Genomic DNA, 14,614 nt, shown 5'->3' on the forward strand with positions numbered 1-14,614 from the left:
CATTTTTAACCCACTTACCCATCTAAAATTTAAAAGGCCCTATCCTCATATGACCTCATCAGCTTGACACTACTTATATGATTTATAATATAAGATTCACTACGAAACCAACCCCCTTAATTTTATCCTAATGTCCTTAATGTCTCATTACATAAACATTAATTAGCCATAAAAAATAACATAGCTTTCAAAAAGTAAGGGGTTATTCATGAGTTGATTCGTGGAGACACTAGTAATTAAGGGATTTTTCATGCCTTTTATGCATGGTTTACAGGGTTATTAATGAGTTATTAATGGAAAGTTCCTGTCTCCCTGAACTTTACATTAAACATTAGTCAAAAATTAAGGGGGTGTTTAAAGGGGTTTTGATGGGATCTCCTCCATTAATAACTCCCTTAATTAATTTTAAGGGGATTTTGCATTAATTAAGGGGTGAATTAGTGAAAATGTAAGGTTATTTTAAGAGATTAGTGGTTTGTAGAGCAAGGTCAACTCTACTGAAAAGAAACACTAACATCCTCATTTTATTAACACTCTAGGTACAGTATCACTTATTAACTGTTGTGTTGTTGTTGTGCCCATATGACTAGTTGTTTCCAGACTGTATTAGGGAACACAGCAGCCATATTGAATCAAGACAACAACAGTGGTACTTGTACATCCTGCAGGTCCTGTCTTAGTTCATATGGGGCGACACTATTCTTCCTCGCTACTTTCTAGCAGCGTTATTCAATAAAAGGCTAATATTGGCCCCATATATCAACAAACTGATTTATCAGTCTAATTCTACTTTCCAGTGATGTCAACAGTCTTATTTGACCCTTGAGACAGCAGTGATGAAAACACAAACCAGAGCTGGAAGACACATCTTTGACTACCAGTGCCGTTTTCTTTCAGTTTTGTTTCTTTTGTCATTATCTATAAATTATAATGATAGAAAAAAAACCATGTGATGGTTCATTGTGGGTTGGGATTTGAACAGGAAGGTCATTCTAATTAGATTTTGATAACAGATGTTGCTGTAAACAGTGGACATTTTCCTACCTATCTTCTTGGAGTATACTGTCCTCTAGTGGAATTTGTTTGGAACTGCCTTATGGTCCTAGAGTAGAACCATCTAGTGGTCTACTGTACCTGAACAAACCTTGTTGTATAGATCACTGTTTCCCAAAGTGTGGTTCCAGGCCCTCTAGGGCTCATGGAAAGGGTCCTCAGCAAAATGAAAGAGTGTTTAAAGTAATAATCAGCAGCATTTTCATATAAATAAATTTGAGTTTTGCTACTCTCTGTGGCCAGTTGATATGACACAATAGTGATTCAACCTATATCCAGTTCATGAAAGCTTTTACATTTGTTGTTCTAAACACCCTGTGTCTGGTAGGACTTTCCTGGGGAAAATCCTCTGCTGCACAGCAAGTGAGGCATTTACAGAAGCAGCAACAGTGGTTTGTATGGAATAAATATAAGAAGGTTGAAGAAATATAAGAAGTCAGACGACACTGAGTACTTTATTATTACAGCATGTTGGTCCAGTGCCTACACTGAGTGCAAAACACCAAAGCAATGCCCACTTATCACCAAAGGTGGTGCCAAAATCAAGAAAAACAAGCAGATTATCACTTTAATCTATTTTTAAGAAACATTTTGCTGTCAATTTCATGTCATTTTGTGTCAAATGAAGAAATCCATATTAGAGGACGCCTCTAAAGCAAAATAGTCAATGTTAGCCTTGGACATTTAAAGGAAATCATTTACACCCCTTATTTAGGCAGAAAAATTGTCATGCTTGACTGATCTACAGGAGTAAATTGGCACAGATTATGAATATGGCCAGTAAAATTATTGGATAACCACAGAGACAGCTGCCTGAGATACAGTATATAGCCCATCGTTCAGAGCAGGCAAAAGGGAAACCTAATTTTGGCTGATAGTTTACATCCCTGTTTTGATGAGTTTGATAAAACTGCCCTCTGGGAGGCGCTATGTATTACCAGACCTGAAGATCCATTACCTTACTGATTTCTCAACCTGAATCTACCAATTCTTCTTCAGGAATTGCATTCTTTAAAATGTTTTTGTAAATATGAACTGGAAAATGTACCAGCAATTTATGCTGTACCATGTCTTGTGGTGTCTGATTATATATTTACTGTATCTTGTCTGTTTTTAACTCTACCACAGTAAAGCCATAGGCAAATTTCCACATGTGGGCCATACATTTTCTCTTCTCTTCTATATAATCTCTTCTCTTCTGTATAATTACTGTAAACAAATGGTAGTGGCATAGAGACAAATGGTTGCCTCTATCTTGCCAGTGTTATTGCTAGTGCTACTACAAATTAAGACCACATTTCCCATAAGCACATTTGCTTCCTGTCCCGCCCTCCCTGAAGAAGATAAATATGTTGGAAATTATTTTCCATGGCCTTTCCCTCCTTCCACCATCTGCCATTGCCAGAAACTCTGAAAGCTTTAGCTCCGTTTGCGCTGGAAGAATAGCGCCCTCTTCCTGTTTTGTGCCATAAAGCAATACAGCAGATTTCTGACCCACTGGCACACAATATAAAATGCTGTGTAGAGGCTGCCAGTCTTCTCTGCAATGGTCTCATTTATGTATGGTACTTTAACTTAAAAATGTCTCAACATTAATGTGGTAACAATTTATTGATGGTAAAATGTTACACATGGCACCTTTAAATATTGTAAATATCAGATACACAAGGATAAATATCAGAGATCTGGGAAGTAAGCAATCTACATCCTCACAGTCCAAATTCATCAGGTTTTCTTCTTAAGCTTACTGCAGGTTTTCTATTTGCCATACTGTAATGTTCACAGCTATTGTGGTAATGATTAACGCCGTGTCCTCCTGACTCACTGATGCATGGATTGTCATTTAAAACTGCACGCTGAATGTACAGCATACGAATGAGAAAATGCTGTCATGCCATTTTCATTGTTATTGTACTATGCTACCCTTTCACCTGGATGCGCGAAAGTGCAAATTGCGGTAGAGGGCGTCGGTGCGGCTCCGGTGATTGTTTGCAGAGAGAGAGAGCAGGGAGGGTAGGTGCATCAGTGAGTTTTTTTCCCTGAGCGTCGACTGGAAGGCGGCTACCTCGGAGACTGCCAACAGTGGCCCTACCAACTTCCTACCATTAAAATGCAATAGAAGAACCCTTGAAGTTGGAATTCCAAGTAGGAAAATTGGAACACTGTAAACGCTACACAGCATGTAACATGTTTAGAATCCTCAAAATACACTCAAAAGAACTGGGAATCTCCACTAATGGAACATAGGATAGCATATTTTCCCTGTGCTGTTGGCTAGGTGGTGGCTAAAGGCTAAAAAGCTTGCCAAGCAGATACATGTTTGGAAAAAGTGATACATGATTTCTTCACCCCCAAAATTGGTGCTGTATCCCTCACTGATTCCTTCAGACTGACATTGGTTGTGGGGCGGGTCCTGTTAGCTGCGAGGCTGCCTGCCAGTCGCTACGCAGGGCAAAACTCCTGTGAGGAATCGGTCGGGCAGGCTGACTGCTGCTGCTCTTCCACACACAATTCAAGTCAAGTCTAGTTTTGCAAGAAGCGCATCTCCCGGCGAGCTGTGCCGGGTGGTTCAAACTTTTTTTAAAAAAAAAACCTTGCGAAATTTGCAAACGCCACGGGGAAGCGTTCAGTTTCTCGGAAATACCTTGTAACTGCAAAGCCGTTTTGTCAGGTAGAATAAGCGTTATAGTTTTTGCCATGTAGTAACGTTACAGGAGTTCTTCTATGAAGCCGATAACTGCAGGTAAGATTCTTTTTTAATTACGCTACAACAAGGCACTAAATATTATTCCTCCATTATCTCCACCTGCAGAAATGTATTATCTGTCGTGTAAATTAACGGCTGCTGATTTTGTAACAGTTTAGCCTATAATAAATAGCTATATGTCTTTTCAGTTCGGGAAATGGGTAACAATGTCAATGTGAAAATGTATAGTCTAGCTTTACCACCTGTGCTTGGCAACATCCCGTCTAAACAGGGAAGGTAGGCTAGATGTGAGCCGTGGCAACTTGATCTGCCCGTCTACTGAGCAGGAGGACAGGTACAAGCCGTTCGCTCCTGTATGGAGAGAACCCCACGCCAAACCTAATTAAAAATATGTTAATTTAGTGTTGCCTAGTTTATCGGCAAACGTGGATATAGGTAGAACACGCCTTAAGACCTTTACGAAGCTATTAGGGTCCGCTCTTCAATTCGGCATTCATCATCTACAGCAAGCAGCATTTGTTTTAATAAAATGTCATTAAAATGTCAACAAGCAGCATTGGTTTGCCCGTTACTCCCCGAATCTTCTTCAACCAAAATACACCGTGGTGGTCGATAGCGAGCGGTGTGAGCCAATTCTAAAAGTTGAGATTTATTGAAATAAATTGCTCCTTGGTGGATCACTTTTACGCCGAATTTACTAACGGCTCCTAGCGATTCATAAAAGGTCGGAAATAATCTTGTACTAGGTGTGTACGTTGGCCGATATGCAAGTTCACATTAAATCGCCAAATATTTGGTGTACTAGTGTCGTGGCTAGAGTAAAGGTAAGCTCCACAGCTGCACGTCTCGCTTGGGGACCCAGAGTTTGTCATTAAAACAGGAATATATTAATATATTGCCCAAATGGAGGACAAGCCCAAGCTATTCTACAGCAAGACTAAAGTGTTAGCAAGCACCTTCAACAGGCTATTTAAACACGAAAGCTTCCCATAAGGATAGGCGGTGCAGAGGAGCTGATGCGGCCCTTTGTTTGGCTTGGCACGGCTGGTGAATGGAGCCTGTTGTCAGGGATGATAGAGGCAGCCAGGTCCCTGTTGTTCCAGCCAGGGTTAACGGAAGGTCTCCTCTGCGCTAATGTTTTATCATTGATTCTGCATTTCCTTGTGTCTTTTGGAAACAAAAGGCTTCCTGCTTGCCTGCCAAACTGCTGGGTTCTTGTACTTCACGTTGTAATTTGGACATGGAAAGCTTTGAACACAATCTCACCTGGCTGTCTGGGGGATGTAGCATTGTTTTATTTCAGCTTTCCATCAGTTTCAAGTGGATGCAGGACACCTCATTCATTATTTAGCGTGAGAAATATGAGAAATGGACTGAAGCTTCCAGAAAGAAAGGTGCAAATGGTTAACAGTTGTTAATAGGCAGGCCAGCTCATTAGTTCCTCCCCATGTGACTCTCCAGGTAATTGGTGTTATGAGCAGTGCCGGTCTCTGGTGAGCTAACCTTAATGCCAGCCAGGTTATAAAATGTCCAAAGTCACTCTCCATATTAACATTTAACATGTATAACCTCCATATTGGATGTTTTACTGCACCTCTGTTTGAATGGGCTACGAAAACACATTTTCTTGAGGTGACGGGCCATCGAGATCTTGGACAAAATACCACTTGTTTGCTGATGCCAGACACTTGAAAGACCTTTGATCTAACTATTGTGTAATGTTAAGCATTTTCTGCGCCTTTGCCCCATTTCAAGACAACACTTAAAAGAGCGTAGGCCGTGTTTCCTGTTTTTCTCTGCAAACAGATAGCCAGCAACTAAAAGTACACAGCTGTCTCGCATCGTTGTTTTCAGCTGGGACCACAACCCTCCATATCAAACTTCTCCTCAGCCACTATCCTGGGGTTGAGGAGGAGTATTTTTAGTTGTTTCCCAGCCTTCATAATCTCTCTCGCAATAACAGTCACCAGAAACCCCACCAAGCTGTAATTCATTGTCTGCAGCAGAGATGGTGGATATTTATCATTCACAGTGAAATATAATTACTTTTTGGCTCTGGCGTGTAAGTGACCTCGATGCTTAAACGAGTGTCTTGTGCAGGCCGTCTCTAATTTGGAAGAGAAATAGGCTAGGTGTTGTACCAGCTGCAGCTATAGATTTGAATGGATTCAGAGTTTTCATCACCCAAACTTTCTATATCCGCTCTAACTGTAAGTCTAAGGCATAATTTATTCAAAGGATGTATTGTTATCATTGCATTTGAGTGGGCCTGGAATCCCTGAATAGCACCAGTTGGTTAGTTTTGAGGAATCGGTTAAAGGTGGCCACTATGGGCACAATTAACATTGCAGCAGAGGATCCTGGGTATTAGCGGGGGAACAGCAAAGCTTAGCTGGAGTTTACACAGTGAACAGATGGTGCCAAGAAGAGTTGTGTGCAGAGTCTGGACTGTCGCTCAACGCAAGCTGGCTTTGGGAGAAAGTATCTCCATGAGCACACAGAGTCACTCTGCCTTAAAGCTGCACCAGGCATGATTTTAATGTGAAAATCCAGCTCTCTTTAACTAAATCACAAAGTGGGGCTGCAACAGAGAAGAGCGTCCCATCCCCACTAATTGAGACCCTGTAGATTCACCCTATTTGCCCGAATGAAATTCTGGTGTCAGTTTGGTCACTGGTGGGAAATCTTCTTCACATAGGAAGTGACGATTCGAGTGAAATCCAAAGTGTCTCCTAAATAGCAGTGAGCAAGTACTCCGTGCAGAGAAAGCTGGACTCACCAATGACAGCTGAACCCCTTCACCACCTCCACCCCACCACACACTAACAAGACATTTATACTGCGTTCACGTCATGCCTAAGTTACAGTAAATACAAGTTGTCGACTGAGAAAATCTTTTCAGGTTCCGATGTCTCCGACATTGTATCACAAACTGCTGAAGTGTGTCAACACAGGTGGCAAACATGGCAGCAAGTCCACTGATGTTGGTAGTCCAAGGTAATACAAATCAGAATCATCAGTTACATTCACAAATGCAATCAACACTACTCAAATCAACTTGATTGTTTTTTGGCATTAAAATGGTCAAATTTACAGATTTTGAATATCGTCACAAAATATCAGTCCAAACATATCAGTATTGTATTGGCCTTCAACAGCCTGTATTGGTCTAACCCGAGTGCATACATAGGACCGAACAGTATTGGTAGTCTCTCAAAGCACCAAGGCGTCTCCACAGAACAATACTGTATGTCTGACGGCACGGTGATGTAATTGTACCTGCCACATGCTGCTGTGGCCATGATCTGGTGGAGTACCCCGTCTGGAATTATGGGACTGAAACTGGACCTCCAGAAGATCAGTTTGTCAGGAGGTTGACTGGAGTCCTGTTACACACCACAAGACATGGTGTATACCAAAGGGTTAACGGCATGTTCAAGATGACAGATGTCGGAGCTTAAGTCATGTGGTTTTCATGGTTACCTCCAGGTCAATGTAATGATTCAAACACTGTATATACATTAGGGACAAACTGATTGGTTTGCCAATATATTGGGCCGATATTGGCCTTTTATTAAATATCAGATGTTGTCTAGTCCGTGTTGTCCTCCTTTCATATGATGGAGGTTCTTTGGACATTGTTTTTGTGGTTCAATAATGTTTTTTGTAAATTAATTCTTAATTTAAAGGCCTAATGTATCCCAGAGTTTCCCTTCCATTGAATGGGTGTGGTGGGTCAGCCTGCCTTAAAGAGCTGCTAACCCTAAAAGAATTTCATTAGTCTGAGTATCAATGCAGAGTTTTAGTGTCCCACGATGGTCTAAATGCTGTTTCAGAGACTTTTCCACCCTGGCAAGAATAAAAGTCTGGGGGGAAACACTGAATACTTGGAAAATTTAAGGATATTGAATATCAGCACAAAATATTGTTAGTCAAAAAAAGAGGAAAAACCTTCTAGTCAGTTGAGATGTGGTGATAACGACAAGAAAAGTGGAGCAGAAAAAGCTGTCCTGGGTCTTTTTAATGTGCAGTTACAGCCAAAAACATCAGTATTGACCTTCAGACCCATATCAGTTGAACCCTAGTTTTACATGTAGCTTGTTTTCTGCTAGTTGTGTAATAGTGATTTTTGCTCTGAATGATGTAGGTCTTGCCTGTTCAGTTGAGGACGATCACGTGGCGCGGCATGTCAGAGGTTCAAAGGGCTTAGTGTCATTTTAATAATGTTGACTTCTGGAAAGGAGACCAGACCTCTTAATCCACTGGTGTTGAAATAAGAACTTGGTTGTACTGTATACCATGTGTCTAGCTGCTTGTTATGCCTTGCCTATTGTGTCCAGCTGATATGTGTGCTGGTCGTGTAGCCTACAGTCTAGTGGCAGTGTGTTGTTTTATTTAGGAGGTTAGGCCTTTCCCCTTATCGCCCTAGGGCTTGGTATTGTTTTCTGTTCTAATCCCTTTGCTGTGGCTTTTGTTCTTATTTCATTTTCCTGGCTGCGGTCAGACCTGCTCTTTGTTTTGAAGAAAGGGCCGATAATCTCCCTCATCACATGGCTAAATGTATCTCTAAGGGGAAAATGTGCTTCTGCCAACATTTAGCCAACACTTGGTGCTCTAGATGGGAAAAAAAATAAATCAATACTAATTGCATGCTTATGTTTCCCTGTTGAAATACCCTTTATTAGCTTGCAATATTGTATCCAGAGAACCTTTTGAACTAGTGTTAGCATCTGCTGAAGTGGTCAGAAATTGAGTTACAGGGTAAAAACGAAGTGATTGGGATGTTTATTGTCTTTCGCATCATCTGACTCATGCTTATGCGAAGCTCAGTGTGCCAGTCAATAATTTATCTTGGGGCTATGCTAATATAATATTGCCTCTGCAACCTTCTCCACATTCCTCTTTTACCTTTAATTCTCCACTAACTCCACTCCACTATTTGCTTTCTGATTAGGTTTGCATTATCCAGCTCCACTACTGCTCATTTCCATAGAATAACACCCAAATCCACAAGCTACATATTGGATATTACATTATAGTAGAGTGTCAGATAGTGAAATGTTTTGAGGAATATTGTGGAAACACTCCTCAAGTACCATAACCCTGCTGTTTTTTTATCCTACCAGCTAGCTATTTACATTCACCTGGTGTAATTAGGGGCTGAATGAGATCTGGACACCAGGTGAATGTAATTAACTACCAGCAGGAACCTAGCGGGAACTTGACCAACTGAGGGGGAGGAGGGTGGGACTAACGATGCACTTTCTGCCTCAAGGAGAAACGTTGCATATTGTAGCTTTAAATTCCAAATGCTGTGATGTTTTCACCATTTCTCTGTAACTTCTGCCTAAGCGTTTCAAAACAACTAATTAGTTCCTGTATTAAAGTTCCAAATGGCACCAGTATAATATATGGCCTTAATACTGTCATATGGGTTCTTCACTGTGGTTCAGTATCTAATAAACCTGCCGTGGTAGAGGTTGCCTCAGGAGTCTCTTCTCTGAGAAGTCAGTCAATGACCTTTAATATTGCAAACCCTATTCCTCCTGGCTCAGCTGAAGTCAAGAGTTTTCTCTTGTAGATCTCAAATGACATTCAATTTTTCCCCTCATTAGACTCATTAGTTTCAGTGTTTAGGTTCTCACTTTTATGACAGTCATGGCTCAGGTGGAGACAAGAGAAACAAGAACACTCCTGTTCATGCAATGAGCTGCAAGTATGAATAGTGCTTCCCTACCTGTACTTTCGGTGCCCAGGGGAACTCCTATTTTGTGCTAATGTTTGCCAACTCCACAGTGCAAAATACTGGGCCAGTTTCCAAGTATAGGGTTGACCTGTGGCAGTGCAGTCTGCCTTCTCAGCAGTAATGGCCTCCCACAATTTGAAGAAGCTGATGTCTAACAGTGACTACATTTACATGCACAGTGTAACCCAGCTATTGTTCATACTCTGGTTAAGGTCCTAAATCCCTTAAACGTGCACCGGCCCGTTTGCGGGAATACGAGCCGAAGGGGTGTTATTCACATTCATTATGTTTTTTAGGGTAAAATTTCAGTCAATCTGGCCATGCAATATACTGTTTTAAAGTGTGAAGTCTCACGATTCTATATCAGTCAAAATGGCGACTCCTTACCTTCAATGACTTCTAAAAGTCTGTGTTTTTGAATGTCTAGCTTTGCTGTTCTTTCTTTTCTTAATGCTTTCCTCCATTGTTGTTGTTGCTGTGACTTCCCTGCTCTGTGGCCGCTAGTCTCACCTTGATAGCCACAACCAGCTCACTACTGGCCACACCCATATTACACGGTGGTAAATGGCCCAAAATGGCCCCAACATCATTGAAAAGCCAATTTCAGGGAAATGGGGGGACTTAGTCATGAACACACAAGGTCACAGACAGACACAAACTGATAATGTAGAATATATCCTATTTGTTTAGTTTTATTTTAATGTAAAAGAAGTTGCATATTGCAGCTTTAAGGTGAAAGTGTTTTAGTGACAAAGGTGAGTGTGGGGTAGCAAGAAGGCTGTTACACTGGTGTATGTTGTTAGGTTGTTTTAAGATGAAGTTTTCCATTGCAAAACAGAATAGGTTTACTGTATCTACAATACTGTATTGATAATATGAACTTAATACTTACATATCACAACTTTGAAAGCAGAGTTTGCTTTTGAGAAGCTCTCTGAAAAAACTTTTTGTTGTAATTTTATAAAGGACGTGAATTTACGAGGTTGATGCATACAAAAAACTATACTTAACTGCAGTTCTTTTTCTTTGACATTGTTTCTTTCACGATATTGATGGTGAGCTGAACTGCTCCAGATTTATTTGTTGGTTCAACTAAACCAACACAGAATAAATTAAGTGTCAAGTTCAAAGTAATAAAAGTTTATTGCTCTCCATTCCCCACTCTGTTAACTTGCAGAAGTTCTTAAAAATGCTTTGACACATTGAGGGCAGGGTTGGTCATTTGTGGATCCTTGGCTATTGATATGTCAGAGTTGCATAATATCTTCTATATTTGCTCTAGTTTTTGCACTGGTCTCAGGTTCCCAGGGGTTACAGGATCAACCGATTCTAATCCCAATTTAAAACCATAAATGTGTAATAATATCCCCCTTCTTACTTTCGTCCTCTCGCATGTTGGCATGTTCAACACTGTCTGCTACGGCGGCCCCTCAAGGTATCTGCGGGTGAAGTGAATTGAATTAAATAATCTAAATTTAAGGCCTTTGACAACTCCCAGAGAAGAGGCAGGAACTTGTTGCTTTCAAAATAAAAGTCTGTAGTTCCTCTCAATTGAACACTGATAGTGTGTACACAACACGCCACTGAAGAAAGCACAGCGTTGTAATCTCGTAGTAGACTGTGTCAGGGAACCAGATGGTCTTAAATGTGATGTTGTATCGCAAAGATCCTGCAGTGAAATAAGCAAAAGTTGCTTAACAAATCCAGACCGGGGCAAGGAATATCAGCAAGAAAACAGGAGGACTCATCTTGGACCTGATACCATCAGTCTTAACAAAGAGAAGGGCAACAACTTCTTACATTCAATAATGGAAGAAGCCAGGACAGCAACAGGAGCAAGGTTCAAAAGGAGATCAATAGTATTGTATAAAAACGTAGTTATCCAGAGTAGTAGTGAAATATTTGGCTCTTGTCTTGATCGTATACAGTCAAGCCCTGCATTTGCAAGTAATGGAAGTTTTTTTTTGGTAGTTTTCCATGTTTACTTAATTATGTGAACAATAAAAGAATTTTCCCCCCACTTACAGGCGTTATCAAAAGCTCTGTATTTCCCTGTACAACACTTCCAGTCCACCAGCTTTGGGTACAAAACCTGCTGCTGCCTTTTGTTTATTTATATAGTTGATGAAGGGGTAGAGGGATTAGTGCTAATATCGTGTAATTAGAGTTGGCTTATCAGACTTAATAAAAGGGGATGTTGAGGAATTCTGCAAAAACAGATTATCCACAACTCTACTCAAAGCCTTCTCAATTGGTCAGTGTTTAGTAGTATGGAGTCTTGACTTTGTTTTAGCACCGACACATAAGCCTCCCACACCAAACGCAAGCAGAAGTCCTTGTAATACATCACATCGTAGGTCACAAGTTGATCATGATCAGTGCCTCCTAACATGGGCCCTCTGGACTCTTAGGCCAAAAGAGGAAGAGCAGCAGAGTATTTATAACTGCAGCCAATTGTGTCAAGCTAACTGGGTAAACTTCTTCAGAACACAACTCCCCACAGCTGTTTTATTTGCATGATAGAGGGCTTCAGGGTTTTCATTTTTCCATTTTTTTGCCTCGACTTCATATGATTGAAGTGTTCCGCTACTTTGGGAAAGTTGAAGGCATCCAACCCCTTGGAACAGCTCGCCGTCCTCATCAACCTTGTCACCTTTTCTTCAGTGAGGTGGCTTCTCATGGCTGTTTTTATTCTGTTTTGGAGAGAGAATCCATGCTCTGCAGGCACACTGGACACGGGAATTGTGCATGCAACCTTTGCCAATTTTCAGTCGGGATAGATTTCTCCGAATTCTCTAATGACCGTGTCACAGGCTGTGGGGAACTTCAATCTGACGTACCAACGCAGATCTGGCCGAGCATCCGAGCTACAGGTGAAAGGCGTCACTGCTGGTGTCCACCTCATTTGCAGTGCCAAAATTGTCGATGAGTTGATTGATTGATGGTTCAGCATATTCCTGGAGCTCTGTGGAAAACATGGGTGTTTTCAGTTATCAACAATAAAAGGTAGGTTACATGTGTGTCACTTTGTCTTTGATTCCTTTGTCAGTCTTGATGCTCTCCAAGGTGCTGAATGTCCGCATTTCTCTGTAACAGGATAATTAATCCAGTGAATTATCTTTACACCTATTAAGGTTTTGGTTCAGATAAGCACAGATGTTGCTTAGGCCTAGCTTACATTAATATCACAACACCCTGGTGATAAGAATCACCAGGGTAAGAATTTACCCCTTGCACACATAAGAGTTAATTAACAAACACTTGGTTGGTACGGTTTGACAATTTCATTAGGCATTTGAAGGCTCATTTAGCATAGGCCTACACAGGAACTTGAACAAATGTCACCATAAAGGCAGAGAATTCAAACCTAAAAATGTTAAGTATGTTTTTTCATTTAAACATAATATTACTACTAATAATAAATTAGGACCAGATGCAATAAAGGGGAGCTGCTGCCGCTCCCCAACGTCCCTGCATAAATAGGCTAAGCCTATAGGCTACTTAGACACCATTAAGCCGCCTATTGTAAAGCTGAAACTGTTGAAACTCACTGTCACTGGGTATCTGGCAGGACGGAAGATTGTATCGAAGCAGTTAATTAGGTCCAGGTCATTATTGGGGAATCTGTCCTTCAGGGCATCAATGAGTTGTTCTATGTACTGCTTCCTTCCAAAGTCGAATATGCGAATGAATTTCTCTGCCGGCTGTGTCACTTTGAACTCGCCGTCAACAAACCCCTGCATGAATACCTGTTCTTCTGGGCCTGGCCTGTCTTTAAGCTGGGTCAGAGCAGCTACACCATCGGGCCTTGCACCATCGGTTGGATGTTGGATAAATTAACATCTGCCCTCTGGAACACCAGATTCAGCTGGTTCCTCACTGGCAGGACATCTGAAAGTGTATAGGTCAGGGCAGTGAATCCATATGCTTGAAATCTGATTGAGAAGTCCATGTGCATGAGAATTCACCATGCAGCAGCCTCTTCACTGAGTTCCATTATGAGAGCAGGCCAGTTATGTTTTGTGGCATCCACTGCCTTGCCTAGGGAGAGCCAGCAAACAGGCTTGTCATGTCCTCATCAGGGTGGCACTGAGCTGACGGAGGCGATTTGTCATGCTTGCAGAGTTCTTGTAAAGTGAATGCACTGAGTTCACAGTGCGGCCGTAGTCGGAAACTTTTTCAACAGCTTTCGATGCATCCACTGCGGCCAAGGCAACACTGTGGGCAACACAGTGCAGTTGGATCTAAAATGGACTCTCCTTTTTCTTGTTTTTAAAGATTATTTTTAGGGCATTTTTGCTTTTAACAGCTGACAGTGGAGACGGACAGGAAAGATTGGGAGAGGGAGAAGGGATGCGACAAAGGTCCCACACTGGATTCAAACCCATATACGGCCCTGTCTCTGTCAAACTAATAAGACCCAATCCAGTGATGAAAACGAGAACCACCATCGGGTATGTTCAGTCTGTCCTTCATGTAGGGCATCACATGTTGCCTAATCAACCAAAATGCCTTATGTGTTTGTTGCTACACATTAGGAAATGGGCTCCTAGCCCGTTGACAAGACGCTTTTTGGCCTCACTGCAGTTGTACAGTTGCCTGGCAGCAAAGGAGGAGGAGGAGGGCCTTCATTCCAAGGCTGGTTCCACTTTACACAGCTTAGTATGATTGCTTCCCCCCACCGCCACCTCTCAGTGTGTCATCCACTGCTGTCACTGGAGCTGAACTGTCAGCATCCTGAAGACTGTCACTGTATAATGCTGCCTCTGACCACCACTTGACTTGTAGACTTCATTTGCTCATTTGTCATCATACAAGGTGATTGGCATGTCCATTAATGTGATTTTAATTTTTAAAAGGTGACAAGACCCTAAGGAGTTAATTGTATTTTTACTGTGATGCTCCTTGTTGCAACTGTCTGAATTGAATACCGATTTAAAAGCTGAGCTGAGGTATTAAAAGGCCATTAAGTAATCTATGACTTTTATCGACCTCTATCTGCGACCAGTAGGAATTACAACAACATCAACAGGTGTCTGGCCTGTAATTGACACAAACAATCAAATCACACTTTCCCAATAGAGCGAGTAAACTAGCTAATTGAAGCA

The 14,614-nt window shown here is 41.4% G+C and overlaps 1 protein-coding gene across 1 annotated transcript in view; it reads left to right on the top strand.

Annotated features, from left to right (window-relative positions):
• Nucleotides 1-3,709: 3,709 nt before the first annotated feature.
• eps8a (EGFR pathway substrate 8a, signaling adaptor) overlaps nt 3,710-14,614 on the top strand; it is a 53,343-nt gene continuing 42,438 nt past the window's right edge. The window contains exon 1 of the mRNA XM_071915781.2: nt 3,710-3,796. The gene's annotated coding sequence lies outside the window, so the exon portion shown is untranslated. The remainder of the gene's footprint in view (nt 3,797-14,614) is intronic.

Source organism: Centroberyx gerrardi, chromosome 24, assembly GCF_048128805.1.
Source record: "Centroberyx gerrardi isolate f3 chromosome 24, fCenGer3.hap1.cur.20231027, whole genome shotgun sequence".
NCBI classification, from domain to species: Eukaryota; Metazoa; Chordata; class Actinopteri; order Beryciformes; family Berycidae; genus Centroberyx; species Centroberyx gerrardi.